This window comes from Moschus berezovskii, chromosome 5, assembly GCF_049115385.1.
Source record: "Moschus berezovskii isolate FMDL1 chromosome 5, NW_MosBer_1.0, whole genome shotgun sequence".
In the NCBI taxonomy this organism is placed as follows: domain Eukaryota; kingdom Metazoa; phylum Chordata; class Mammalia; order Artiodactyla; family Moschidae; genus Moschus; species Moschus berezovskii.
Genome location: NC_142464.1, coordinates 105,630,223 through 105,656,605, shown reverse-complemented (window position 1 = coordinate 105,656,605; position 26,383 = coordinate 105,630,223). Strand labels below are relative to the sequence as shown.

At 44.4% G+C, this 26,383-nt stretch overlaps 1 non-coding gene across 1 annotated transcript; it reads right to left on the bottom strand.

Annotated features, from left to right (window-relative positions):
- Positions 1 to 13,826: 13,826 nt before the first annotated feature.
- Positions 13,827 to 13,962, bottom strand: LOC129562223 (small nucleolar RNA SNORA70). Its single transcript, XR_008687143.2, has one exon. It is a non-coding gene; the product is annotated as a small nucleolar RNA SNORA70 (small nucleolar RNA).
- Between the last annotated feature and the right edge of the window lie 12,421 nt (positions 13,963 to 26,383).

The following is a 26,383-nucleotide window of genomic DNA, read 5'->3' as shown; positions in this document are numbered from 1 at the left end:
CTAAAGTCAGGAACAAGACAAGGGTGCCCACTCTCACCACTACTATTCAACATAGTTCTGGAAGTTTTGGCTACAGCAATCAGAGCAGAAAAAGACATAAAAGGAATACAAATTGGAAAAGAAGAAGTAAAACTTTCACCATCCGCTGATGACATGATCCTCTACACAGAAAACCCTAGAGACTCTACCAGAAAACTACTAGAGCTAATCAATGAATACAGTGAAGTTGCAGGATATAAAATCAACACACAGAAATCCCTTGCATTCCTATACACTAATAATGAGAAAATAGAGAAATTAATGAAATTATTCCATTCACTGTTGCAACGAAAAGAATTAAATACTTAGGAATATATCTACCTAAGGAAACAAAAGACTTGTACATAGAAAACTATAAAACACTACTGAAACTAATCAAAGAGGACACTAATAGATGGAGAAATATACCGTGTTCGTGGATTGGAAGAATAAATATTGTGAAAATGAGTATACTACCCAAAGTAATTTATACATTCAATGCAATCCCTATCAAGCTACCAAAGATATTTTTCACAGAACTAGAACAAATAATCTCACAATTTGTATGGAAATACAAAAAACCTCGAATAGCCAAAGCAATCTTGAGGAAGAAAAATGGAACTGGGGGAATTAACCTGCCGGACTTCAGGCTCTACTACAAAGCCACAGTCATCAAGACAGTATGGTACTGGCATAAAGACAGAAATATAGATCAATGGAACAAAATAGAAAGCCCAGAGATAAATCCACGCATCTATGGACACCTCATCTTTGACAAAGGAGGCAAGAATATAAAATGGAGAAAAGACAGTCTCTTTAACAAGTGGTGCTGGGAAAACTGGTCAGCCACTTGTAAAAGAATGAAACTAGAACACTTCCTAACACCATACACCAAAATAAACTCAAAATGGATTAGAGAGCTAAGTGTAAGACCAGAAACTATAAAACTCCTAGAGGAGAACGTAGGCAAAACACTCTCCGACATAAATCACAGCAGGATCCTCCATGACCCACCTCCCAGAATATTGGAAATAAAAGCAAAAATAAACAAATGGGACCTAATTAAAATCAAAATCTTCTGCACAGCAAAGGAAACTATAAGTAAGGTGAAAAGACAGCCTTCAGAATGGGAGAAAATAATAGCAAATGAAGCAACTGATAAAGGATTAATCTCCAAATTATACAAGCAGCTCCTGCAGCTCAATTCCAGAAAAATAAATGACCCAATCAAAAAATGGGCCAAAGAACTAAACAGACATTTCTCCAAAGAAGACATACAGATGGCTAACAAACACATGAAAAAATGCTCAACATCCCTCATAATCAGAGAGATGCAAATCAAAACCACAATGAGATACCATTTCACACCAGTCAGAATGGCTGCTATCCAAAAGTCTACATGCAATATATGCTGGAGAGGGTGTGGAGAGAAGGGAACCCTCTTACACTGTTGGTGGGAATGCAAACTAGTACAGCCACTATGGAGAACAGTGTGGAGATTCCTCAAAAAATTGGAAATAGAACTGCCATATGATCCAGCAATCGCACTCCTGGGCATACACACCGAGGAAACCAGAATTGAAAGAGACACGTGTACTCCAATGTTCATTGCAGCACTGTTTATAATAGCCATGACATGGAAGCAACCTAGATGTCCGTCTGCAGACGAATGGATAAGAAAGCTTTGGTACATATACACAATGGAGTATTATTCAGCCATTAAAAAGAATACATTTGAATCAGTTCTAATGAGGTGGATGAAACTGGAGCCTATTATACAGAGTGAAGTAAGCCAGAAAGAAAAACACCAATACAGTATACTAACACATATATATGGAATTTAGAAAGATGCAAATGATAACCCTGTATACGAGACAGCAAAAGAGACACAGATGTATAGAACAGTCTTTGGGACTCTGTGGGAGAGGGTGAGGGTGGGATGATTTGGGAGAATGGCATTGAAACACGTATGTTGTCATATGTGAAACGAATCACTAGTTCAGGGTCAATGCATGTTATAGGATGCTCGGGGCTGGCATGCGGGGATGACCCAGAGGGAGGATAAAGGGAGTAGGGAGGTGGGAGGGGGGTTCAGGAGGGGGAACTTATGTAAACCCGGGGCAAATTCATATCAATATATGGCAAAACCAACCAATATAATATTGTAAAATAATTTCCCTCCAATAAAAAATAAATTAATTACCTAAAAAAAAAAAAAAATAAAGTCTCTGCATCATTAGCTTTGCTGTTGTCCCAACAGTCAGAACAAATCACAAGTCCATGATGGCGGGGTGGAGAAATTGACTCCATTTCTTGATGGGAAGAACGGCAAAGTCACTTAGCAAAGGAAAGGGAAAGGACAATTTTGTTGCCATTCTTCAGTTTACCGAAAACTCATGTGCAGAGGAAAGGGGCATGATTTCTATCCCATTGTCAAGGGAGCTGAGGAAGTCTTTTAAGCTGTGGAGTCATGATCAGATTGAGCAGCAGGAGATGTCTCTGCAGCAACTGGAAGAAAAAAGGAAGATTGGCGACAGGAGATGGGAGGTATGAAACGATTGCGTGAAGGTGAAAAATGGTGAAACCTCGTTCCAAGAGAGCAGCAGTGAGGACGGAGAAGAGAGGACTGGATCAGGAATTTAACACTTGGAGTGAACAAGTATGGAAGCTATCACCGGCTGGAGAAGGAAACTGGGATTAGCGATTGAAGCCACTTCCGGGTCAGGGTTTCCAGACTCAGCTGAGTTCTCAATGCTTCCTTCTTCCTGTGGTCGGTCCAGCCATCACTTTTTAAGCAGAATTCTTCTTCATATTCTTTTCCATTGTGGTTTATCACAGGGTGTTGAATACAGTTCCTTGTGCTCTACTTTGCTGTTTATCCATCCTACATATAACAGCTTGCATCTGCTAACCCCAAACTCCCAGTCCATCCATCCCTCCCCCACCCCTCAGCCTTCACTTTCAAAACCCCTTCCACCCTCACTCCTATTCACTCTAGCTGACGATCTTGCCTCCTGATACACCAAGAAAATTGAGGACAATGGGGGAAACCCCAACCCAACTTCCATCTTCCTCCGTCTACTCCCCATCCTTCTTTCTAACTTACCTCCATTCGCATCTACCGTGACTACTTGCCAGGGCTTTCTGAGAACACTCTCTTCCCATCCATGGTTAAGACCTCTTCCTGTGATTTTCCTCCTGTTTCCTCTGCTCTCCTTGAATCTCATTTTATCTCCTTTTACAAAAGTTCATCATTCCTGTTGTAAAGTTTGAGTATTATGAGGACAAAAATATTAAATGTATTATAATATTTGTAATGGAGAAGGAAATGGCAACCCACTCCAGTACTCTTGCCTGGAGAATCCTATGGATGGAGGAGCCTGGTGGGCTACAGTCCACGGGGTCGCAAAGAGTTGGACACGACTGAGTGACTTCAATTTAATATATAGTAGAGGCACACTTTCAAGATTAGTGTTATGTGTAGAGTCAGCAAAGAGTCAAGCACTTTAAAACCAGTTTGGACATTTTGTACAAATACAGTGTTGAAAGTGTTAGTCACTCAATTGTGTCCAACTCTTTGCAACCCCAAGGACTGTAGCCCGCCAGTTTTCCAGGCAAGAATACTGGAGTGGGTAACCATTCCGTTCTCCAGGGCATCTTTCTGACCCAGGGATGGATCAAGCTTGGTTATCCTGCATTGAAGGCAGATTCTTTACCATCTGAGCCACCAGGGAATCCCTAAGGTGGTCCATAACGAAGTTCTTTTGTTTCTGGTCCCAACTTTGAAACTGTATTAAAAGAGTTAATTCTCCTCTGAGTGTGCACACCCCATATTCCTTCTGGGTAACTCTGTTGGTATTTTACCTGAAACTTTAAATTGTCAGTGAGAAGCTCTGGGGCCCAAAAGTGATGGAAATACTGGAAGAAGATCAGAGAGTAAGGACAGACATGACTGAGGGAGTGGGAGGGATTCACTTATGTGGAAACATGAAAGCAGAACTAACTAGGCAGTGACTAATGGGACGATAACTGTCTACAAACACCCGCATGTATGAAGTGAATGCCAAGAAGTCATTGCCTCATTCAGCACAAAGATACAATCTGATCAGTTACACAGTAGACAAGAACAGAAAAACAGAGCATCCTTAATTACAGCTACGGGAGAAAAAAAAGAGTAGAGATTGACATGATATCAAGAAAACTGCTTCCTTTCTCTGAGGACAGCTCGTATTCACTCACCCATTCATTCATCAACAAACTTGAAATACTTAAAGAGCTATAAAGAAGCCACCTCTTCAGGTTTCCTGGTCCAGAGGTCCCAGCTTAAAACTTTTCCTTCATTTCCTGAGGGGTCATCCTGAGTCTTCTCCATTTAACAGTCAGCCAAGAAATTATTGCTAAAAAGCCCCACATCAATAGCATCTTGATGTACAATTTAACTTGTCTCAGGGAAAAATATCCACGGAAGGATCGGCATTGCATTCCAGTTGACTGTTGGTCCTAGAAGCATGCCAGCCTAGAGGGATGAAGGTTCAGCGTGGAGGGAGGTCTCCACCACTGTAAAAGCCCACCAAGGGTTGCGTCCCGATCAGCACACTGCTCATAGTACTCCCTGAAACAAATTCTCCCTTTCTCCCATGTGACACTGACTTACCCCTACAGTCTCCATCTTCATGGGTTACCAGGGCCAGTGCAAAGCCCATGTCAAAGCAGACGTGACAGTATGCCTCTTCTGGGGAAATTCATCATCAGCATCATTGAAGCAAAGGAAATGGTCTTTTCACAATGACCCATTCATTCAATAAACCCACATGGAGTGCAGACATGGCGCAAGGCTTGCTGAAAGCTTAAAGCTGGTCTCACAAAGAATGCCCAAGATATGGGCTCAGCTTCAAGGAGGTATCTGAGGGCTTCTTGCACCACCAGATGCAGTGGGTTAGGAACGGCATTGCACAGTGTTGGTGCTTAAAAACCTGTGAGGAATGATGGTAACGCAGGGTCACGGGAGTCAGGTACGTGAATGAGATAAAGCCGAACAGGAAGGAGCTGGAAGTTCAGAAACTATTTGAAGGAGGAACCCAAGAAGGCTTAGTTAATTCTGGTTGTTGTTGCTGTTTAGTCGCTCAGTCGTGTCCACCTCTTTTTGACCCCATGGACTCCTCTGTCCTGGGATGTCCCAGGTGAGAATACTGGAGTGGATTGTCATTTCCTTTTCCAGGGGATCTTCCTGACCCAGGATTTGAACTCGAGTCTCCTGCATCTCCTACCTTGGCAGGCATTCTTTACCACTGAGTCACCTGGGAAGCCCGTTAATTCTGGAGGGATGCAAATTAAAGGTGGAAAATTACTAACTATATTAGGCCAAGCACAGGGAAAGTGTGCCTGAGAACCCTATGCTAGCTCCCAGAGAGGTGAAGGGCCTCCTGAAAGGTGGGGCAACCTGCTCCCAGCATCTTGAATGGAATGGGACTGGGAGCCATGGATAAAGCATGGATTGATAAATTTTGGAGTTCTTTGTTTAAAAATTTTAATTGAAGTATAGTTAACTTACCATGTTGTGTTAGTTTCAAGTGTCTCACAAAGTGATTCAGGAATATATATGCATTATTTAAAAAAAATATATTTATTTGGCTGTCTCAGTCTTTGTTTGGCATGGGGATCTCTAGTTGTAGCATATGGGATCTAGTTCCCTGACTAGAGATTGAACTTGCATCCCCTGCATTGGGAGTGCCGAGTCTTATCCACTGGACCACCAGGGAAGTCCCCATGTGTATTCTTTTTCAGATTCTTTTCCATTAAAGGTTATTACAAGATGCTGAATATGGGGACTTCCCTGGTGGTCTAGTGGTTAAGACTCTGAGCTCCCAACGCAGGGACCAGATTTCATCCCTAATCAGGGAACTAAGGTACCACATGCCACATGGCATGGCCAAAAAACTGAATATAGTTCTTTGTGCTCTATAGTAGGTCTTTGTTATCTATTTTATACCTAGTAGTGTACAGAATTACCAACTATCAAAAACGAAAATGAGAATTAGATGTTGAAGGGGTCTTTATCCCCATCAAGTGGTGGAAGAAGGCAGTCAGTGCTAAAAAAGTTGGCTATGAATTAAATTTTTCTAAGCTGCAGAAAGGCTGGAAGCTATTACATTTGAACGTATGGTTTCAAAGCCTTTATTTCAATAGTGCACAATCACAATTTTGGAGCTTTTCTTCTTTTTATATGTTTCATATTAGTTATCCCCTGATTTCTACTTCTAGTTAGATCTGCCAATTCCTTCAGCGTTCATTGCTGACGACTGTATCGTTGGAGAAATGCTGCCACCTTGTGGGCAAAGTGGAAAGATGCACTGAGGGCAAGCAAGACAAGGTTTAAGCTTTGTGAGGAGGAAACCTGTGAAGCTGGGAAAATTAACCTTTGACATTTCTGTCTTCCTTTTTGCAGGAAAAGGACATAAACTATTTCGCAATTGTGGTTTGATTAGTTCTGTGTTGTCAGTCGCTCAGTCGTGTCCAACTCTGCAGCCCCACGGACTGCAGCACACCAGGCTTCCCCGTCCTTCATCAACTCCCAGAGCTTGCTCAAACTCATGTCCATAGATTCAGTGATGTCATCCAACCATCTCATCCTCTGTCGTCCCCTTCTCTTCCTGCCCTCAATCTTTTGCAGAATCAGGGTCTTTTCCAGTGAGTCAGTTGTTTGCATCAGGTGGCCCAAGTATTGGAGCTTCAGCTTCAGCATCAGTCCTTCCAGGTAATATTCAGGATTGATTTCCTTTAGGATGGACTGGTTGGATCTCCTTGCCATCCAAGGGACTCTCAAGAGTCTTCTCCAACACCACAGTTTGAAAGCACCAATTCTTCAGTGCTCAGCCTACTTTATGGTCCAACTCTCATGAATGTGTTAGCTTCACTTTCCTTATATGTAGACATAATGACATATATAGAACACAATATTATTTTCTCTGTTTTTTGCCTTCTTTCTTACAAGAGCTTCTTGTCTTTTTCATCTCTAAAACAGAAAAAAAAAGTGTCTTGTTTGCATTAATTCACACTAAAGTATGTGTAACTACTGTGCTGTTTTATAATTATACTGCTGCTATTTAGCGCCTGTGTTGTGTCCAACTCTTTGTGACCCCATGGACTGTAGCCCACCAGGCTCCTATGTCCTTGGAATTTTCCAGGCAAGAATAATGGAGCAGGTTGTCATTTCCTCCTCCAGGGGATCTTCCCAATCCAGGGATTTAACTCAAGTCTCCTGGTTGGCAGATGGATTCTTTACTGCTGAGCCAAGGGGAAGCCCTTGCTCTGGGTTTTCTGGGAAACATTCTGCCCTCCCAGCAGCCAGCAGGGGGAGGCTGCCGCTTTCTCTGGGAATGAGGCTGGGCTCCAACCTGGCAGTTCCTTGGCCCCTTCCCAGTCCAGAAATCCTTCTCCCTGTAATGTTTCAGCATGAGAGACCAGGCTTATTTACAAATGTATCTCTTAGGAAACACTTAGAAGGCTTCCTTGAGTTTTAGGTAAATGTCAAAGAAAGAGCACTTACTGAACGAAGCCATTTCTGTATCAGCTGTCATTGCTGAGAGGTGAGGAGTGTTTAGGTGGAATTTCCAAAACGTCTCTGAAAAGTACTTTGGAAAGTTCAGAGTCATAGGTGAGGTGGGTGGATAGTGTGGCAGTGTTGCTGTCTGCTGCCTGGTTGCTGAGTTATGCTGTGACACATGGAGGGCATTACCTTCAGGGAGTGGGGACCTGTCTCCGGCATCACCTTGGGTTCCTACTTCGTTTCCGAAAGATATTCAGAATATCTCCAGATGCCCGCAGGGGCAGCTTCCCATCAGCCCTTCACTCAGAGTTCTGCAGGGGAGCCTGCCTCAGACCATCTCCTTCCAATTAATTACAAATGTAGTTTGCCTCCCACTCAATTCCCCCTCTCCGCAGCACTTCCGGCTCCTTGGAAACGTGTTGGTCAGAGGTGGGTCCTCCAGCAGGCGGTACGGACAGTTCCTTTTCCATGATGCCAGAGCTGGGGAAAGGTCCACAGACAGGAGCAGGCATGGGAAACGTCTGCACACCCCCCACATCCTCACCAACACCAGGGATCAGTGACCAAGGCATTTCCTCTTTCCAGTGCTTTGGGATGTGCTCAGTTGCTCGGACCTGTCCGTTTCTTTGCAACCCCATGGACTGTAGCCCACCAGGCTTCTCTGTCCCTGGATTTCTCCAGACAAGAATACTGGAGTGGGTTGCCATTACTTCTCCAGGGATTGAACCTGGGTCTCTTGTGTCTCCTGCTTTGGAAGGTGGGTTTTTTTCCCCCCACCACTGCACCACCTGGGAAGCCCACACAAGGGAGACTGCTTTGGGATAGAGTTATTTTAAGTGAGCCTGGACCTTCCAGGCATTGTAGAACTTGTCTCTGTTTTCTCCTAATGCCTTTGACTATGTCCCTGATGCTGGTGTGTGGTGTGTTCGGGAATTGCCTGAGCTCTGATAAGATTTCCAGAAGCTCTGCCGTCTGCTCTCTTCTGTCTCCTGATGAACCCAGAGGAAGTAATTGCTTACTTCGAAATGGTACATTCAGGGAACACTTTAGATGACCTTGAAGAGCTTACTAAGGTTCAAGAGTCTTGATTTTAACCTGAGACCTGCTGCCAATGTGTTCTATGGCCTCAGGGAGTTCACTGGGTTTCTGAATTCTCTCTTCCACCCATCCATATGTAGGATTGTTAAATAGAGCCTGCCTTTCTTTTTTGGAACATATTAGCTGCTTCTTTTAAGGACTGCAGTTCAGATATTTCAAGTGTTTATCATTTGCCTGAAAATACCGTAGCGGACACTGGGGGCGGGGAGGAGGTGCTAAACAAAAAAAGGAACTGATAATTGATGATGAGGGTGGTATTCCCATTTTACACATAAGTAAACAGAGGCTTGGAGAAGTTAATTAAATCATACAAGGGCCACCACCCTTGAAACACAAGCCGATTTGATATCAAAGGCTATGTCCTTCTCATTGTCCCATATTTGCTACCAAAATGTTTGAAATATGGTTTCTGTCCCTAAGAGGCTTTCAGTATACACATAAAACAGCTACAGTTCAGGAGGAGTCTTAACTTCTGCATCGCAGAGAAAAGGCGCGGGGCTGTGGGGGAACTATGAAAGCAACTATTAATTAGGGTTGTGTTTGGGTCTTTGTTATTCACAGTGCTGTTACCATAGTTACAGCTTAAACCTCTCATAATTGTGAATTAAAAGCCACACAGATGTCTACGAGGATACCCCAACCCTAGCTGGTAAATCCAGGCTACAAGTGGCATCAAATGCTGGCATCAGAGATATTCGGGGAGTGGTAGGTGTTCCAGCAGCCAACGTGCTTTCTCCCTGCCTCTACGCTGCCCCTTCTACCCCAGGATCACAATTTACCCTCTTTGTGGCTCAATGAGCTCCTCCAGGAACCAGGGCTGGTCAGAGCTCATCCTGCCTCTACTACTTAAGGTTAAGCGAACCCCATTCCCCAAATGTGGGAATGAAAGATTTCCAAAGTCCCATGGCAACATTCTGTAAGGAACCAAACACTCCTGCTCGCAAAGGTTAACCCTCAAATCCCCGATACTCATCCTCTGAAGCTCTAAGAAAGAGTTCTTACTGTATCCAGAGACGAAGGATCTGGCCCCATAAAAACAAACCAAACTACAACTGTGTGACAGATACAGTTCACTTGTAAATCTCAACTAAGAGGCTTTCCATGCTGGATGTGCAGCCCAGTGACGGGTGTTCCTGCCAGACCAAAAGCAAAGTCATTTGATTTTTAGATGCCGCCTTCTTGGGATTGGACCCACCAGGTTCCACAGCCCCGGAAGGCTACTCTGGCCTCACCTGTAGCCAGTGCAGGGGGATTCAGAAGCACTTGTTCCAGCCTAAGCCTTGCCAAATGTCTTCACGCTGCAGAAATGGCGTGAAATCTGGCCTGTGCAGAAGGCAGGGGGCCCCCAGCTTGCATCACATTCTTCCAGGCTTAATCTACTCAACAACCAAAGTGGAAACAGCTTCTGCCCCCACCCCCAACTCACGCCCATCATGGCCAACTGAGTGTACAATAGAATCTACTGTCGCCACAGAACAAGCTTCAGGGGTGACTGAGTCTGCCCTGTGTTCCCCCAGAGAACTTTCCAGAATTTTACTGAGAGCACGATTTGGGGGGACAACTGCTCTTTCCCAAAAAGGAGAAGCTTTGAATGACACTGACAGTTTAGTTCATGTTTACCTTTCAATTGCATCTTTGATTCAGCAGAACTGGTAAGACATTATGAATGTGGTACCATAATACAGCACAGGCGGTCCTGGAACTTCTGTTACAGCTACGATCTTATCCCTTCCAGAGGGGGCCAGCCAGGGGGGTGGGCACATAACATTTTCGCTGCATCTCTCTGTGACTTTATTCCTGGGAGCAGAAAGTGGGGGGAAGGCAGCTTGGGGCTGACTTCACAAAGCATGGCTGGGTGAGTGCTCCGAATTGGTTCCAGAAAAGGTGTAGGCCTGCCTGTCCTTCAGGCTTCCTTGCCTCCCTCAGCCAGACCCCTGGAGGAGGACTTTTCAAAGACAAGGGGCAAGTGTCGTCTAGTACAGGGATCCGTGGCCTGTTAGGAACTGGGCTACAGGCGGTGAGCCAGTGAAGCTTCCTCTGTATCACTCACGTTACCTCCTGAGCCCCGCCTCCTGTCAGATCAGCAGCAGCATTAGATTCTTGTAGGAGCCCGAACCCTGCTGTGAAATGAGCATCCAAAGGATCTAGGGTGGGTGCCCCTTGTAAGAATCATCCAGAAACCATGCACCCTGTGGAACCATCCATCCCACTCTGTGGAAATACTGTCTTCCATGATCTGGTTCCTGGTGTTTGAAAAGGTAATAGACCTCGGATCTAATGAACAATAGTTCAGTAGTTTTTTCATACTAAATTCATCATTTCAGTAACTATTTCTAACAAGAGCCCATTGGCTGTCTCACGTGTCTCATTTTCATTTCCTTTATCCTGTCTCTTCTTCCTTTGGAGGTAAAATGATAGAGTATACAGGAAGAGACTTGGACCTGACTGTTCTCCCCAGAAACGCTGATTGAGGAGTAAGCAAGAAAGATGTCATTTTAAATTATTTCAATTATTTTATGCCTTATTAGAAATGGTGAGTTGGATTTACTTTTGGGGCACACTATCCTTTTGTCCTGGGCAAAAGTAAAACCAAACAGAAATACTTAATCGGTAGTGCGGTTTCATTTTGAAAAGTAGCCGTCATTGTTCTGGAAGATCAGCTAACTGCAGCGAAGCGACTCTACAGTGAGGGATGAAATGTTCCTCGGCGATGCAGTCAGTGAAGGCTACTGTACCAACACTGCCTCTCTTGCTTCTCTCTGTGTTGAGAACGCTTTCAAGGGAGAGAGTCTGGTGCCCAGCGGGCACTTAATATACATGTGCTGACCCATGCTTGACTGTGGCTTTGCCTTTAGAACTTGTGGGGTTTCCTTTGTTCTAGATTGGTGGGTTTCTCATCTTGGACTGCAAGAAGGTGGGCCTTACTTTAAGCAAATGCTATGTATTTCTCAAGGTCTGTATACCTTGAATTCTTACAAAATAATCCTTTAAAATGCACCAGGAAAAAAACAATTAGAGGACCTCACTGTGAAATTTCAGTAGTGATTATCTCAGAGTGATGAAGGTGTAATACGCAGTCTGTTAGCTTTTGTTTTTTAAAGCAGACCACTTTTTACAGTTAGTGAGGATTGCTACCACTGGTAGACTTGAGAGTCTCTTTCTCTTAAACAGGCTGTGTTGGTTTTATTTCTTACATATGTATTGTTGGAAATGATTATGTGCATGTGTTCCTGTTAAGTCGCTTCAGTTGTGTCTGACTCTTTGCGACCCTATGGACTGTAATCTGCCAGGCTCCTCTGTCCATGGGATTCTCCAGGCAAGGATACTGGAGTGGGTTTCCATGCCCTTCTCTGGGAGATCTTCCTGACACAGGAATCAAATCTGCATCTTCTAGGTCTCCTGCATTGGCAGGTAGCTTCTTTACACTAGAGCGATTGTATCTCACCATATTAATGTCACTGAATATTCCTGCTAAGGTCTTACAGGAAATCTGTTCTGTATGTATGCAACTTTTGTTCACTGATGGGAAGGACTCCCTTTTGAGACCCTCCAGAACACTGAGGGGGAAGATTCTAGAAAGAAACTGTGAGTTTTGGTTTATTCTGTTCCCAAATAGCCCCTATAAGAGTGTAGTGAAGGCAGAGGGCAAGTGGGTGGAAAACCACTCAGGTCAGTTCATTCAGTCGCTCAGCCATGTCTGACTCTTTGCAATGCCGTGGACTGCAGCACGCCAGGCCTCCCTGTCCATCACCAACCTCCGGAGTTTACTCAAACTCTTGTCCATTGAGTCGGTGATGCCATCCAACCATCTCATTCTCTGTAGTTCTCTTCTCCTCCTGCCTTCAATCTTTCCCAGCATCAGGGTCTTTTCCAATGAGTCAGTTCCTCACATCAGGTGGCCAAAGTGTTGGAGTTTCAGCTTCAGCATCCGTCCTTCCCATGAATATTCAGGACTGATTTCCTTTAGGATGGACTGGTTGGATCTCCTTGCCATCCAAGGGACTCTCAAGAGTCTTCTACAACCCCACAGTTCAAAAGTATCAGTTCTTCGGAGCTCAGCTTTATAGTCCAACTCTCACATCCATACGTGACTTCTGGAAAAACCATAGCTTTGATCAGACAGACGTTTCTTGACAAAGTAATGTCTCTGCTTTTTAATATGCTGTCTAGGTTGTTCATAGCTTTTCTTCCAAGGAGCAAGCATCTTTTAACTTCATGGCTGCAGTCACCATCTGCAGTGATTTTGGAGCCAAGAAAATAAAGTCTGTCACTGTTTCCATTGTTTCTCCATCTATTTGCCACAGTTGGAAAAACAAATCATCCTCCAAGGAAGAGGGGCCAAATAAAGATAAAGCCTCAGGACAATTGAAGTCATCATATACATTTGAAAAACTGTCATACATAGGCCTAAAGTATACAAAGTACTACTAGGGAATGTAGCTGGAGTTCCAATACTTTGGCCACCCGACGCAAAGAGCCGACTCATTGGAAAACACTCTGATGCTGGGAAAGGTTGAGGGCATGAGGAGAAGGGGGTGACAAAGGATGAGATGGTTGGATGGCATCACTGACTCAACGGACATGAGTTAGAGCAAACCCTGGGAGATAGTGAAGGACAGGGAAGCCTGGCATACTTCAGTCCATGGGTTTGCAAAAAATCAGACATGACTTAGGGACTAAACAACAACAACAATGAAATGTACTACAGTGTGGCATCTCAATCTATATTTTTTATAAGAAAGTAGGATTTATTGGTGGACGTGGGTAAGGAGGGGACAGCTCCAAGACTCTCAAGAGTGCAGGGCCTGCCATTTGTCCAGAGGGTTGTACACCATTAAGGCTGTATATATAATATGTGGCCCCCCAGCCATCCAGAATGTGCTGCTCTTCTGTCACATTTTCAAGTTCATCTGCGCTAAACTTAGTAAATGCCCTCTTCTTGGAGATGTGGATCCAAGATATGGTGGCTGGGGAACTTGAACTTGGCCCCAAGGAGTGTCTCAATCACAGGCTCTTTGTTCTGCATCTCAGTGGGGATGGACATCATGACTTGGCCAATGTGGACACTGGCCAGTGTACCCTGGGGCTTTCCAGAGGCACTGTGCATACATGTCTGGAGCTTAGATTGGGAACAGCATGCCAGTCATGAAAGTCCACTGGAAAGAGTTGTATACAAGGTTGCTTAGGGCAACCTGTACGGGGAACAGGTTGCATATGTGGACCAAGGAGGCTACTATTTGCAGCCATTGGACACTGGGCCCCCACAGGGAATGGAGCACAGTCAGCTTAACTGGCTACAATGGTGTGCGTGCATGCATAGCTGCTCAGGTGTGTCTGACTCTTTGTGTCCCCATGGACAGTAGCCCACCAGACCCCTCTGACCATGGGATTCTCCAGGCAAGAATACTGGAGTAGGTAGCCATTTCCTCCTCCAGGTGATCTTCCTGACCCAGAGATAGAACCCGTGTCTCTTGTGTCTCCTGCATTGGCATGCGGATTCTTTACCACTGTGCCACCTGGGAAGCCCAGCTGCAGTGGCATCTTAATTTAAAAGAAGACGACGAAGAGGAGGAGGAGGGGGAAGAAATCCCACAAGCCAAATCAATAAAATTGGTTCCATAGTACTTAGGTTTGCCTAAATGTGTTTGTGTTTAAGCACTATTTGTCATCAAGTACAGAAGGATCTTCTCATAACAGCTATTGATTTGATAGGTTCAATACCCTGTTCATCTCTTGTTTCTGGTATCAGGAGCAACTACAAGTGATGTTGGTCCCATGGATCACAGTTGTTAAGTTCCTGAGTGAAGTGTGAATTCAGTCCCTTTGTCTGTGGCATAAAGAGTTTCTACTGTGTCTGTCACTTAAAAACATTCAGCTCACAAAAGCTATCGCTAACAAAGGGTCCAACAAGGTAGGTGAAAAACAGATCGATTCGATTCCTCTGAGATCCACATCAACAGGTTATGGGCTGACAGGTAAATATTGACTAAAGCAGACCTGAGAGCTGAGGGGAGGCAGGTGTGTAGAAGAAAATCCTTTTCGCCTTTCTGGGGCCAAGTTCACCAGTTTTAGTTTCCTTAATGATGAAAGGCTGTTGGAAGTCAGGCATTACATGGCAGTGGCAATGTGCCCCCTTTCACCTCTGTAGCAAACGTAGCTAATCCTGTCACCCACCTGAGGGTATCACAGGAACTCAGGAAAATAGAGAGGAAAATCAGGGAATGTGGTATAGTGGTTATAACATGTTATCATAATGACAAGAGTGGAATAACTGGCCAGAGGTAACTAGAGATAAGGATCTGAGTAAATATCTTTTTCTATTTGATTAAAAATTCTTTTATTGGAGTATAATTGCTTTACAATGTTGTGTTAGTTTCTGCTGTAAAGCAAAGTGAATCGGTTATAGAGATACATCAATAACCTCAGATATGCAGATGACACCACCCTTTTGGCAGAAAGTGAAGAGGACCTGAAGAGTCTCTTGATGAAAGTGAAAGGGGAGAGTGAAAAAGCTGGCTTAAAACTCAACATTCAAAAAATTAAGATCATGGCATCCGTTCCGATCACTTGATGGCAAATAGATGGGGAAACAATGGAAACAGTGACAGACTTTATTTTCTTGGGCTCCAAAATAACTGCAGATGGTGACTGTGGCCATGAAATTAAAAGGCACTTGCTTCTTGGAAGGAAAGTTATGACCAACCTAGACAGCATGTTAAAAAGCAGAGACATTACTTTGCAGACAAAGGTCTGTCTAGTCAAAGCTATGGTTTTTCCAGTAGTCATATGTGGATGTGAGAGTTGGACCATAAAAAAGCTGAGCACTGAAGAATTAATGCTTTTGAACTCTGGTATTGGAGAAGACTCTTGAGAGTCCCTTGTACAGCAAGGAGACCCAACCAGTCCATCCTAAAGGAAATCAGTCCTGAATATTCATTGGCAGGACTGATGTTGAAGCTGAAACTCCAATACTTTGGCCACCTGATGTGAAGAACTGACTCATTGGAAAAGATCCTGATGCTGGGAAAGATTGAAGGCAGAAGAAGAGGATGACAGAAGATGAGATGGTTGAATGGCATCACTGACTCAATGGACATGGCTTTGAGCAAGTCCCAGGAATTGGTGATGGACAGAGAAGCCTGGCATGTGGCAGTCCATGGGGTTGCAAAGAGTTGGACAAGACTGAGTGACTGAACTGAGCTGATCTGAATAAGTATACATATAGCCCCTCCCTCTTGGACCTCTCTGCAACTCCCTAACCCCATCCCACCCCTGTAGGTCATCACAGAGCACTGAGCTGAGTTGCCTGTGTTATACAGTAGCTTCTCAAGATGTGGTGCATGTGTCGAATGGAATGTTGGTCAACTATAAAAAGAAATGAAGTCGGGTCATTTGTAGAAACATGGACAGACTTAGAGCTTGTCATACAGAGAGAAGACAGAAAGAGAAAAACAAATATCAAATATTAATTCATATACATGGAATCAGGTAAATTTTAAAGCTAGGAATGTGGAAAGTTACTTTCAAAATCACCATCCTGTTCTCACCCACAACAAATTTGGTTTTACAAATTTTGCTCCATTATAGCAAATGGTGTCTCTAATTTGTCATGGCATAAGAATTAATCTTAGGGTCTGTGGTGAAGAAGTGAAGTGAAGTGAAGTTGCTCAGTCGTGTCCAACTCTTTGCGACCCCATGGACTTAGCCCACCAGGCTTCTCTGTTCATGGGATTCTCCAGGCAAGAATACTGGAGTGGGTTACCATTTCCTTCTCCAGGGGATCTTCCCGACCCAGGGATCGAACCCGGTCTCCCACATTGGAGGCAGACGCTTTAACCTCTGAGCCACCAGGGAATGATATTAAGTCAATGCAGTAAGTGGAAAAGAAACTTTGCAGCAAATTACTTTGTACTTCTTCTGGAAATGAAGACGTGTTTCACTGACTGAATAGTGAATGCCGTTAACAGAGAGCATTTATTCAGCCTGAAGGCGAGCTCAGCACAGATAACCAACGAAAATAATGTGGTTTAGTTGGTAAGTTCTGTCTGACTCTTGGAGACCCCGCGGACTGTAGCCTGCCAGGCTCCTCTGTCCATGGGATTCTCCAGGCAAGAACACTGGAGTGTATTGCCATTTCCTTCTCCAGGGGATCTTCCTCACCCAGGGATCGAACCTGGGTCTCCTGCATTGCAGGCGATTCTTTACCCGCTGAGCTACCAGGAAGGCAATGAAAAGGATAGCTCACGTTCATCGCATACTTCTGAGGTAACAAGCACTGTTCTAGGTGTGCTGTGTGAATGACGTCAGCTCTCATCTGGCTCTGTGAGGTCGAGTGGCCAAGGTGGATTCATCCTTTATGGCACTGCCACCATACTCCATGGCCCCTGGGCTGGGGCTGCTTCTGCCGCCTCCTTTATCCCCATGAAGTATTGGGGTGCACTCTAACTGGTCTTCTTGGCTTCGCTGTCCATGTTATATCCCCACTGATGCTCTTGAAGCCCACACACATCTTAGCTGGGTTAAGAATGGAGGCTTACTTAGAACAGATGGAGCATCCGAGCTTTCCCAGGAAAGCTTTAGCAGACCCATGATTTTAGGCAAACAAATAAGATGGAGCAAAAAGGATTCAGGAGCAAAGTTGGGGCAGCGGAGGAGCTGGGGTCAGAGCTACATGATGGGGAGTGAAAGAGGTGATTTCCCAGGCAGGGGGTGAGCGGACAGAGCCCACAGGAGTTAAGTCTGGCAGGGCCCAGAGCTCTAGATGTTTCCAGTGAGGAGGAGTGAGCCTGAGTCCCCAGTGAGGGTGGGGGAGGGGAGGGACAAGTGAAAAAGGCACCAGCCTTTGGCTTGCTTTGCCTCCGGTCTTACTTTTACTTCTGCAATATCTTTTTATTGTTGACTTAAGAATGGTTTTGGTGTATATTCTGAGAAAACTGTAATAGAAAAAGACACATGTACCCGTGTTCATTGCAGCACTATTTACAACAACCAGGACATGGAAGCATCCTAGATGTCCATCGACTGATGTATAGATAAAGAGGATGTGGCACATATATACAATGAAGTATTATTCAGCCATGCAAAAGAATGCATTTGAGTCTGTTCTAGTGAGGTGGATGAACTTGGAGTCTGTCATGCAGAGGGAAGTTAAGTCAGAAAGAGAAAGACGTAAAAACTCATCCTTGTGGAATCTAGAAAAATGGTGCAGATGAACCAATTTGCAGGGCAGGAATAGAGACCCAGATGCAAAGAATGGATGTGTGGACCCAAGGGGGAAGGAAGGGGTGGGATGAATTGGGAGACTGGGATTGACATATACATACTACCATGTGTGAAACAGATAGCTAGTGGGAATTAAAGCATAGCGCAGGGAGCTCAGCTCAGTGCTCTGTGATGACCTAGAGAGGAGGGATGGGGGTGGTCCAAGAGGGAGGAGATATGTGTATACACGTGGTTGATTCACGTTGTTCTACAGCAGAAAGTAACACAACAATGTAGAGTAATTATGTCCCAATAAAAACAAATAAAGAACAATTCTGTCAACACATTTCCTCAAAACACTTATTGAGACAGTCCTACATTGGATAAATGTGCTGCTCCCCAACTCCCACCCTCAGCTGCTTCAATTCTGACACCCACAGCCAAGCCAGAGAAGGTGGCTCTGTGAACAGTTTGAGAACCTGCCCAGACCTTGTCTAGCATGGATGCTAAATTCAAATGGCCATGGCTGAGAGCATGGACCAGCCCTGGTCCTGATGGGCTTGTGAGAAAGAACCAGAATCTGTGCTTGAAAGGACATGAGCTAAAAACAACTTCAGGCTTCACTGGCACAAGGAACCTGTGCTCTGTGAACTCACCCATCTCTCTGATTTTGTGTTTTCCTTTCTTATCTTTGGTTGCTCTTTCCCTGTTGTTTTGTAGTGAATCTCTTTTAGAAACTTAAAAGACACTTGCTCCTTGGAAGAAAAGCTATGACCAACCTAGACAGCATATTAAAAAGCAGAGACATTACTTTGCCAACAAAGGTATGTTTAGTCAAAGCTATGGTTTTTCCAGTAGTCGTGTATGGATGTAAGAGTTGGACTATAAAGAAAGCTGAGCATGGAAAAATTGATGCTTTTGAACTGTGGTGTTGAAGAAGACTCTTGAGAGTCCCTTGGACAGCAAGGAGATCCAACCAGTCCATCCTAAATGAAATCAGTCTTGAGTATTCATTGGAAGGACTGATGCTGAAGCTGAAACTCCAGTCCTTTGACCACCTAATGCAAAGAACTGACTCATTTGAAAAGATCCTGATGCTGGGAAAGATTGAAGGCGGGAGAAGAAGGGGACGGCAGAGGATGAGATGGTTCGATGGCATCACCGACTCAATGGACATGAGTTTGAGTAAACTCTGGGGGGTTGGTGATGGACAGGGAGGCCTGGCATGCTGTAGTACATGGGGTTGCAGAGAGTTGGACACAACTGAGCAACTGAACTGAACTGAAATCTTACCTTGGGGTTTCCCTGGTGGCTCAGCGGTAAAGAATCTGCCTGCCAATGCAGGAGAGATGGCTTTGATCCCTGCTGGGGGAGGATCCCCTGGAGAAGGAAAGCAACCCATTTAGTGTTCTTGCCTGAGAAATCCCATGGACAGAGGAGCCTGGCAGGCTACAGTCCGTGGAATCTCAAAGAGTTGGACATGACTTAGCAACTGAACAGCAATCTTACCTCAGTTGAATTGAGGGGCTTGGCCCAGGTGAAGTGAGGCCACAGAAAGGGAGCTGCTATGTCATTCTCCCAACCCCCAACTGCCAACATGGGTGCCTCCATACAAATGGAGTCTTGATTGTTAGGGTCAATGGAAGTCCCTTGATGGGAATCTAATATCTTTCAGAAGCACTTTGTCAAACATTAATGAAGGTAAGTGTTGATATCAGTTAGAAAAGCTGAGCCAGAAAAGACTGAATCACTGGATTCTCGACCACTTCCTGGGTCAGAGGTCACAGGGAGTTGCTTGGATCTAAATTCAGTCCTTAAGAGTCTGAGTTCAAATTTCAGATCCTTCAACCTGTTTACTAGACAGTCGAGGAGAGGAGAGAGCATGAGAAAAGAGGTAAGAAAGAGCACGAGTTTAGAGTCAGACACAGCTGGGCAGAAAGTCTACCCTTTAATAGTTATGTGACCTTGAAAATGTCCCTTAATCCCCCTGCCTCAGCTTCCTCAATGGCAAACTGAACATAAGAAGTCACAGTGGAAACATCCTAACAATTAGATGAGATAATATAAATAAAAGATTTAGCATGGACAGTGGCCCATAATAAAAGCAAATGGAATTAATAATTATTTATCTTATATCTTTTAGAGTGTCTGGAATATTGGTGATATACAATAATTATGTGTTGAATTTAACTGAATCCTGATATTTCCCTGGGCACATTAGAGAAGTGGTGGAGGTTTAATACAAGGTTCTAGACCGGCTTAGGGTCAATCTAGAGTAATGAGGAGCTGTCACTCACTCCATTAAGTGAGACAGCTAATGGACCGTGTGTCATCAGGGTTTAATATGTTTGCTTTTTAGACAGGTAAGTGGAACTCTGAACTGAAAGCAGGAGTAACCTGAGGGCAGGATGCTGGCTGGGATTGGCGGCCAGGATTCCTGCTGCCAAGGATATACAAGCTCCCTCATTTGCTAGAAAGTGAACTTCTAACTCCTGGCCCAGTGACAGGAGGGTGGAGACCACACAGCTGGGCTGGGTCCACACAGGACTCAGCCTCTTATCCCCATTCCTCTCTGCTCTTCTAGATGAAGTACTTTCTTATCTTTAAAATAGCCAAATAGCCTATTTAAAAACAGTTAAATTACTTCTTATAGGTAAACACCACAACCTGAAAGGACAAAAATCAACTGCCAATAAGAGAATAAATAAAAGAACTAAAGGAACTGACAAGGAGTTTTCTTAAGAGAAAAAGACAGATCAATCATCCAGTCAAGGAGTTACTGTCTTCTGGTGCGCTAAGAACTGTGTATATGCAAATCATAGGTTACGTGGAAAATGACTAAATAGACAATTGTTGTTCAGTTGCTCATTCGAGTCCGACTCTTTGCAACCCCATGGACTGCAGCACATCAGGCCTCCCTGTCTTTCACCATCTCCCAGAGCTTGTTCAAACTCATGTCCATTGAGTCGGTGATGCCATCCAACCATCTCATCCTCGGCCGGCCCCTTCTCCTCCTCAGTTCAGTTCAGTCGCTCAGTCGTGTCCGACTCTCTGTGACCCCATGAATCACAGCACGCCAGGCCTCCCTGTCCACCACCAACTCCCGGAGTTCACTCAAACTCATGTCCACAGAGTCGCTGATGCCATCCAGCCATCTCATTCTCCGTCGTCCCCTTCTCCTCCCGCCCCCAACCTTTCCCAGCATCAGAGTCTTTTCCAGTGAGTCAACTCATCGCATGAGGTGGCCAAAGTATTGCAGTTTCAGCTTTAGCATCAGTCCTTCCAACGATCACCCAGGATTGATCTCCTTTAGAATGGACTGGTTGGATCTCCTTGCGGTACAAGGGACTCTCAAGAGTCTTCTCCAACACCACAGTTCAAAAGCATCAATTCTTCGGCAATCAGCTTTCTTCACAGTCCAACTCTCACATCCATACATGACCACTGGAAAAACCATAGCCTTGACTAGACGGACCTTGGTTGGCAAAGTAATGTCTCTGCTTTTTAATATACTATCAAGGTTGGTCATCACTTTCCTTCCAAGGAGTAAGCGTCTTTTAATTTCATGGCTGCAATCAACATCCGCAGTGATTTTGGAGCCCAAAAAAATAAAGTCTGACACTGTTTCCACTGTTTCCCCATCTATTTCCCATGAAGTGATGGGACCAGATGCCATGATCTTTGTTTTCTGAATGTTGAGCTTCAAGCCAACCCTTTCACTCTCCTCTTTCACTTTCATCAAGAGTCTTTTGAGTTCCTCTTCACTTTCTGCCATAAGGGTGGTGTCATCTGCATATCTGAGGTTATTGATATTTCTCCCAACAATCTTGATTCCAGCTTGTGCTTCTTCCAGCCCAGCGTTCTTCATGATGTACTCTGCATATAAGTTAAATGAGCAGGGTGACAATATACAACCTTGATGTACTCCTTTTCCTATTTGGAACCAGTCTGTTGTTCCATGTCCAGTTCTGACTGTTCCTTCCTGACCTGCATACAGGTTTCTCAAGAGGCAGGTCAGGTGGTCTGGTATTCCCATCTCTTTCAGAATTTTCAACAGTTTATTGTGATCGACACAGTCAAAGGCTTTGGCATAGTCAATGAAGCAGAAATAGATGTTTTTCTGGAATTCTCTTGCTTTCTCCATGATCCAGCCCTCAGTCTTTCCCAGCATCAGGGCCTTTTCTAATGATTCAGCTCTTCTCATCAGGTGGCCAAAGTATTGGAGCTTCACCTCCAGGATTGTCTATCCAATGAATATTTAGGATTGGTTTCCTACATTCTAAGAATTTAGAGGAGGGAGGGATAGTAGGTCAAGAGGTGAACACAGTAAGTGGTCTGCTTCAGTTGTGTTTTCCTGCTTCCCATTCGTCCCACACCCCAGTTGATCCACAGGCTTTGTCTTGGAGAGCCAGGATGGAAGTTAGGAAACAGCCAGTGAATGAGGACTCTTGACCCCTTGTCCAGAGCTTGCTACCGTGGCTGACTCCCCCGTTCCCTGGAGTGGGGCTGGGAGAGGTTTGCACAGGCTTTTCGGACAAGAGAGGACCTGACATGAGTTTTAAAGGATGGATGGACTTTGGAAAAGTAGGAAACTAGGAAAAGTTATTCCAGCTAGGGGAAAGGAGATAAGTAAGTGAAATAGGAAAAGTGGGAAAATAAAAGATGATGCATTCTGGAAACACTGATGAAGTGTTATTAACTATCACAGTTGGGCAGGGTCCAGTTACGGGATGGTCCCCATCGTGGTCTTTGTCCTCAAGATGCTTTGTATGGGGGACATGCATATGAGAGAGTTTCATCAGCTCTCTTCCTCATGCCTTGCTTTTGTCTGCACATGGTCAGGCCACTTAAGATAGTTCTCTGCTCTCCGTGCATCCTTTCCCTGGTAATCGATGAGCCAACCTGGCATCAGTTCCTCCCAGTCCGTGCCCCCAACCCTCTGCTGCATATACAGTCACTGACTCTGACTCTGGGCTCTTTCTTAGGTCTTGAAGCCGGGCAAGCATAGCGCTTGTAATTCTGCAGTGTGCAGCCCAATGCTCTGGGATCCATGCTGGTTCCCTTCTTGCATTTTTGGTCTGAAGCATTTCTAATTATAACATGCCCTTAGGTTTGGTGTTGCTTTCATTCATAAAGGATGAAGACATGAAGAGAGTTCACCGTGAAGAAGAAAAGGAAAAGAGTATTAAGAGAAGAAGAGCACTTTCACCCTGGTATTTCTGTAGGTAGCTCCCTTTGTCCCTTTCTAGCATTTCCATCCTCTAATTGATGCCTTTGTGTTTCCTCAAGGCTATGACTTTGGTTTCAGTGAGTAGACTCAGGAAAGGCCAGATGTATAATGATTCCATGAACTAAGAAATAAACTATGCTCCAAATTATTTTATTATACCTAATTGCATCTTGGTCACCCATTTTCAAAATGTGTGTGGGAGTGGGGGTGGCAGGGGGCTCCACACACCTCCAAAAATGATGCTCCCAGACATCAGCCAGATGTCCTACAATTCAAGTCAGTTCTAACACTGTCTAGAGACAGTTTAGAGACAGTCTAGAGACAGTTTCAGGAGACTGAAACTGAAGCTTCAATACTTTGGCCACCTGAGAAGAGCCGACTCATTGGAAAAGACCCTGATGCTGGGAAAGATTGAGGACAGGTGGAGAAGGGGATTACAGAGGTTGAGATGGTTGGATGGCATCACTGACTCGATGGACATGAGTTTGAACAAACTCTGGGAGATGGTGAAGGACAGGGAAGCCTGGTGTGCTGCAGTCCACGGGGTTACAATGAGTCAGACACAACTTAATGACTAAACAACCAAGAGATGGCATCCAATATCACAGATAAAGTGCTGAATCCCAAAAGACTCCACCTTAGTGACAAACTCAAACCTGTGTTTCTGATGACCAGTCATACATCAGAGATTCCCATAATCCTATCCTTGGGTTCAGTTAATCTGTTGGAGTGGTTTATAAAACTCAGGAAACCCATTTACTAAGACCACTCATTGTATACAAAGGGTATAAAAGATGAACATTCAGATGGAAGAGAGGCAGAGGGCAAGCGCTTCGGTGCCCTATCCAGGATCACCCCTCACCTCTGTGTGTTCTCAACCTTCTTTATGGTCCAACTCTCACGTCTGTACATGGCTACTGAAAATTAGCTTTTCTGTTTTGTCTTGGTAAGGTTGTCTCTGCATTTCCGTCAACACTGGTCCTTCTATCCAGATAGTTTTCCCAACTCTGCTTTCATTATCTTGTCAACACTGGTTTAAGATGGAGTCACTAGCTGCCTTGATGGTATAATTTGAAAGATGCTGAGAAGTTTGTCCTAGGCAAAAGCACTATTTCATGGGCTTTCATAGAGATTCTTTTCTTTGGGTTAAGGCATTATCATTAGATGGTGTTCAATATATGCTTGACAGAATGTGTGTGTTAGTTACTCAGTCATGTCCCCCTTTCTGCAACCCCATGGACTGTAGCCTCTCCAGGCTCCTCTGTCCATGAAATTCTCCAGGTAAGAATATGGAGTGGGTTGCCATTCCCTTCTTGGGGGATCTTCTTGACCCAGGGATTGAATCCAGGTCTCCTGCATTGAAGGCAGATTCTTTACCATCTGAGCCACCAGGGAATACCTCTTTCTCCACTATTAACTTAGAAAATTCATTTATTGGCATATTTCAAGTGTGTGGTTATCTGAGGATAAGATTTGAAATGGGAGAAGGGGAGGGAGAAAGAGTAGAAAGATGTGCTCAAGACGCTGGTATGCTGGGGTAGATTTAGCAACTGACTGGATCTCCAGGGAGGAAATGAAAGTCCTGATTTATAGTGAGTAGTGAAGTCGCTCAGTCATGTCCGACTCTTTGCGGCCCCATGGACTGTAGCCTACCAGGCTCCTCCGTCCGTGGGATTCTCCAGGCAAGAGTACTGGAGTGGGTTGCCGTTTCCTTCTCCTGGGGATCTTCCCAACCCAGGGATCGAACCCGTGTCTCCCGCATTGGAGGCAGACGCTTTACCATCTGAGCCACCAGGGAAGCCTGATTTATAGCACTGGCCAATTTCCATGCTGTAAACACTCCCACCACAGTTGATGTCAAGCTTCAATGTGGTCACTGAACATGGAGTTGGGAAGAGATCCACGGGGTCAGCTCACATGAGCAGGTAGGAGTTTGGTTCCAACATACCCTTGGGACAACTGGGGCAAGTCTTTATGAGGGTCCAGAAAAATAGAAGAGACAGGGGGAACCTGGGGAAGTTCTTCAAGCAGACAGAAAGTTACAGAGAGAGGAGAAGCAAAGGCTTTGCGGCTTCCTCAGGTCTGGGGAGGAGTGCCGTGCTGAAGGGATGTGCTTTCTGCCTCAGGTTAGGTTTTCAACCTATTTCTCTTTCCCAGCTTTTCAAATATAATGGGCACGGAGGTGCAGTCTCACCATATATTTTTTTAATTAAAACAATTTATGGAGTATGTTCATGACTTCATAGTTCAATGGAGAGTGGTTTCTTTCCCCAACTAACATGTAGAATTGAGCTATTGTAAATCTGTGTTCAGTTACCTCCACTCCCATGGCAGATATGCAAGTGTATCTAGCTTTTGAGCAAATAAATGAGAAGATTCTCATATTTATGGTACTCTTGAATAGATATCCCCTATTATTTGTGAGGAAAAGGCAGATGCCCAAGTACAAATTAAGTCCAAGAAAAAAATTAGGTCATGTTTATCTTATTAGCAGTTATTCTTTATAAGAGGATGTCTGCTATGCTTTACTCTTCAAACAAGGAGTCACCAGGAGGCTTATGAAGTGCCAAACATTTCAAACTTTGGAGAAAAATAATGAAACAGTGCTTGAAATAGGCATTTTAGACTCTAAAGAAAGAATAAACTTTTCCTAGCAAGAGATGTGGGCTAAAGGCTAGCCTTTGGGATTTTTTCCCTAACTATTTCTAATTGGTTATGTGTCGATGGTATGTGTGTCTAACTTCAGCCACATTAATGTCCCCCTTGTGATCAGGCCCTCTGTGATCAAAAGTTAAAATCCTCATCAGAAAGAAACTGAAACCTTCTTTTTATAATGACATGCATGTGTGTGTGCATGCTCAGTCACTCTGGTCATGTCCAACTCTCTGTGACCCCATGGACTGTAGCTCACCAGGCTCCTCTGTCCATGGGATTTTCTAGGCATGAATATTGGAGTGGGATGCCATGCCCTCCTCCAGGGGATCTTCCAGACACAGTGCTTGAATCTGTATCTCCTGCATTGCAGGCAGATTCTTTACCTCTGAGCCACTGGGGAAGCCCCTTATAATGACACACTAGATATTAAAAAAATAATAATAATAAAGGATTTTAAGTAAGAGAGTTAGAAGTAGAATATAATCTCTTTACCATTTTTAAACAGAAAAGGGATTTTAAATCTATAAATTTATGATTCTACATGAAACTGACATATGAGCTCATATTCAGAATAGTTTTTGTCAGGTTTTTCTCATTTAATGCTTTTCCTGTCTTTCCAGCTCTCTCTTCTATCC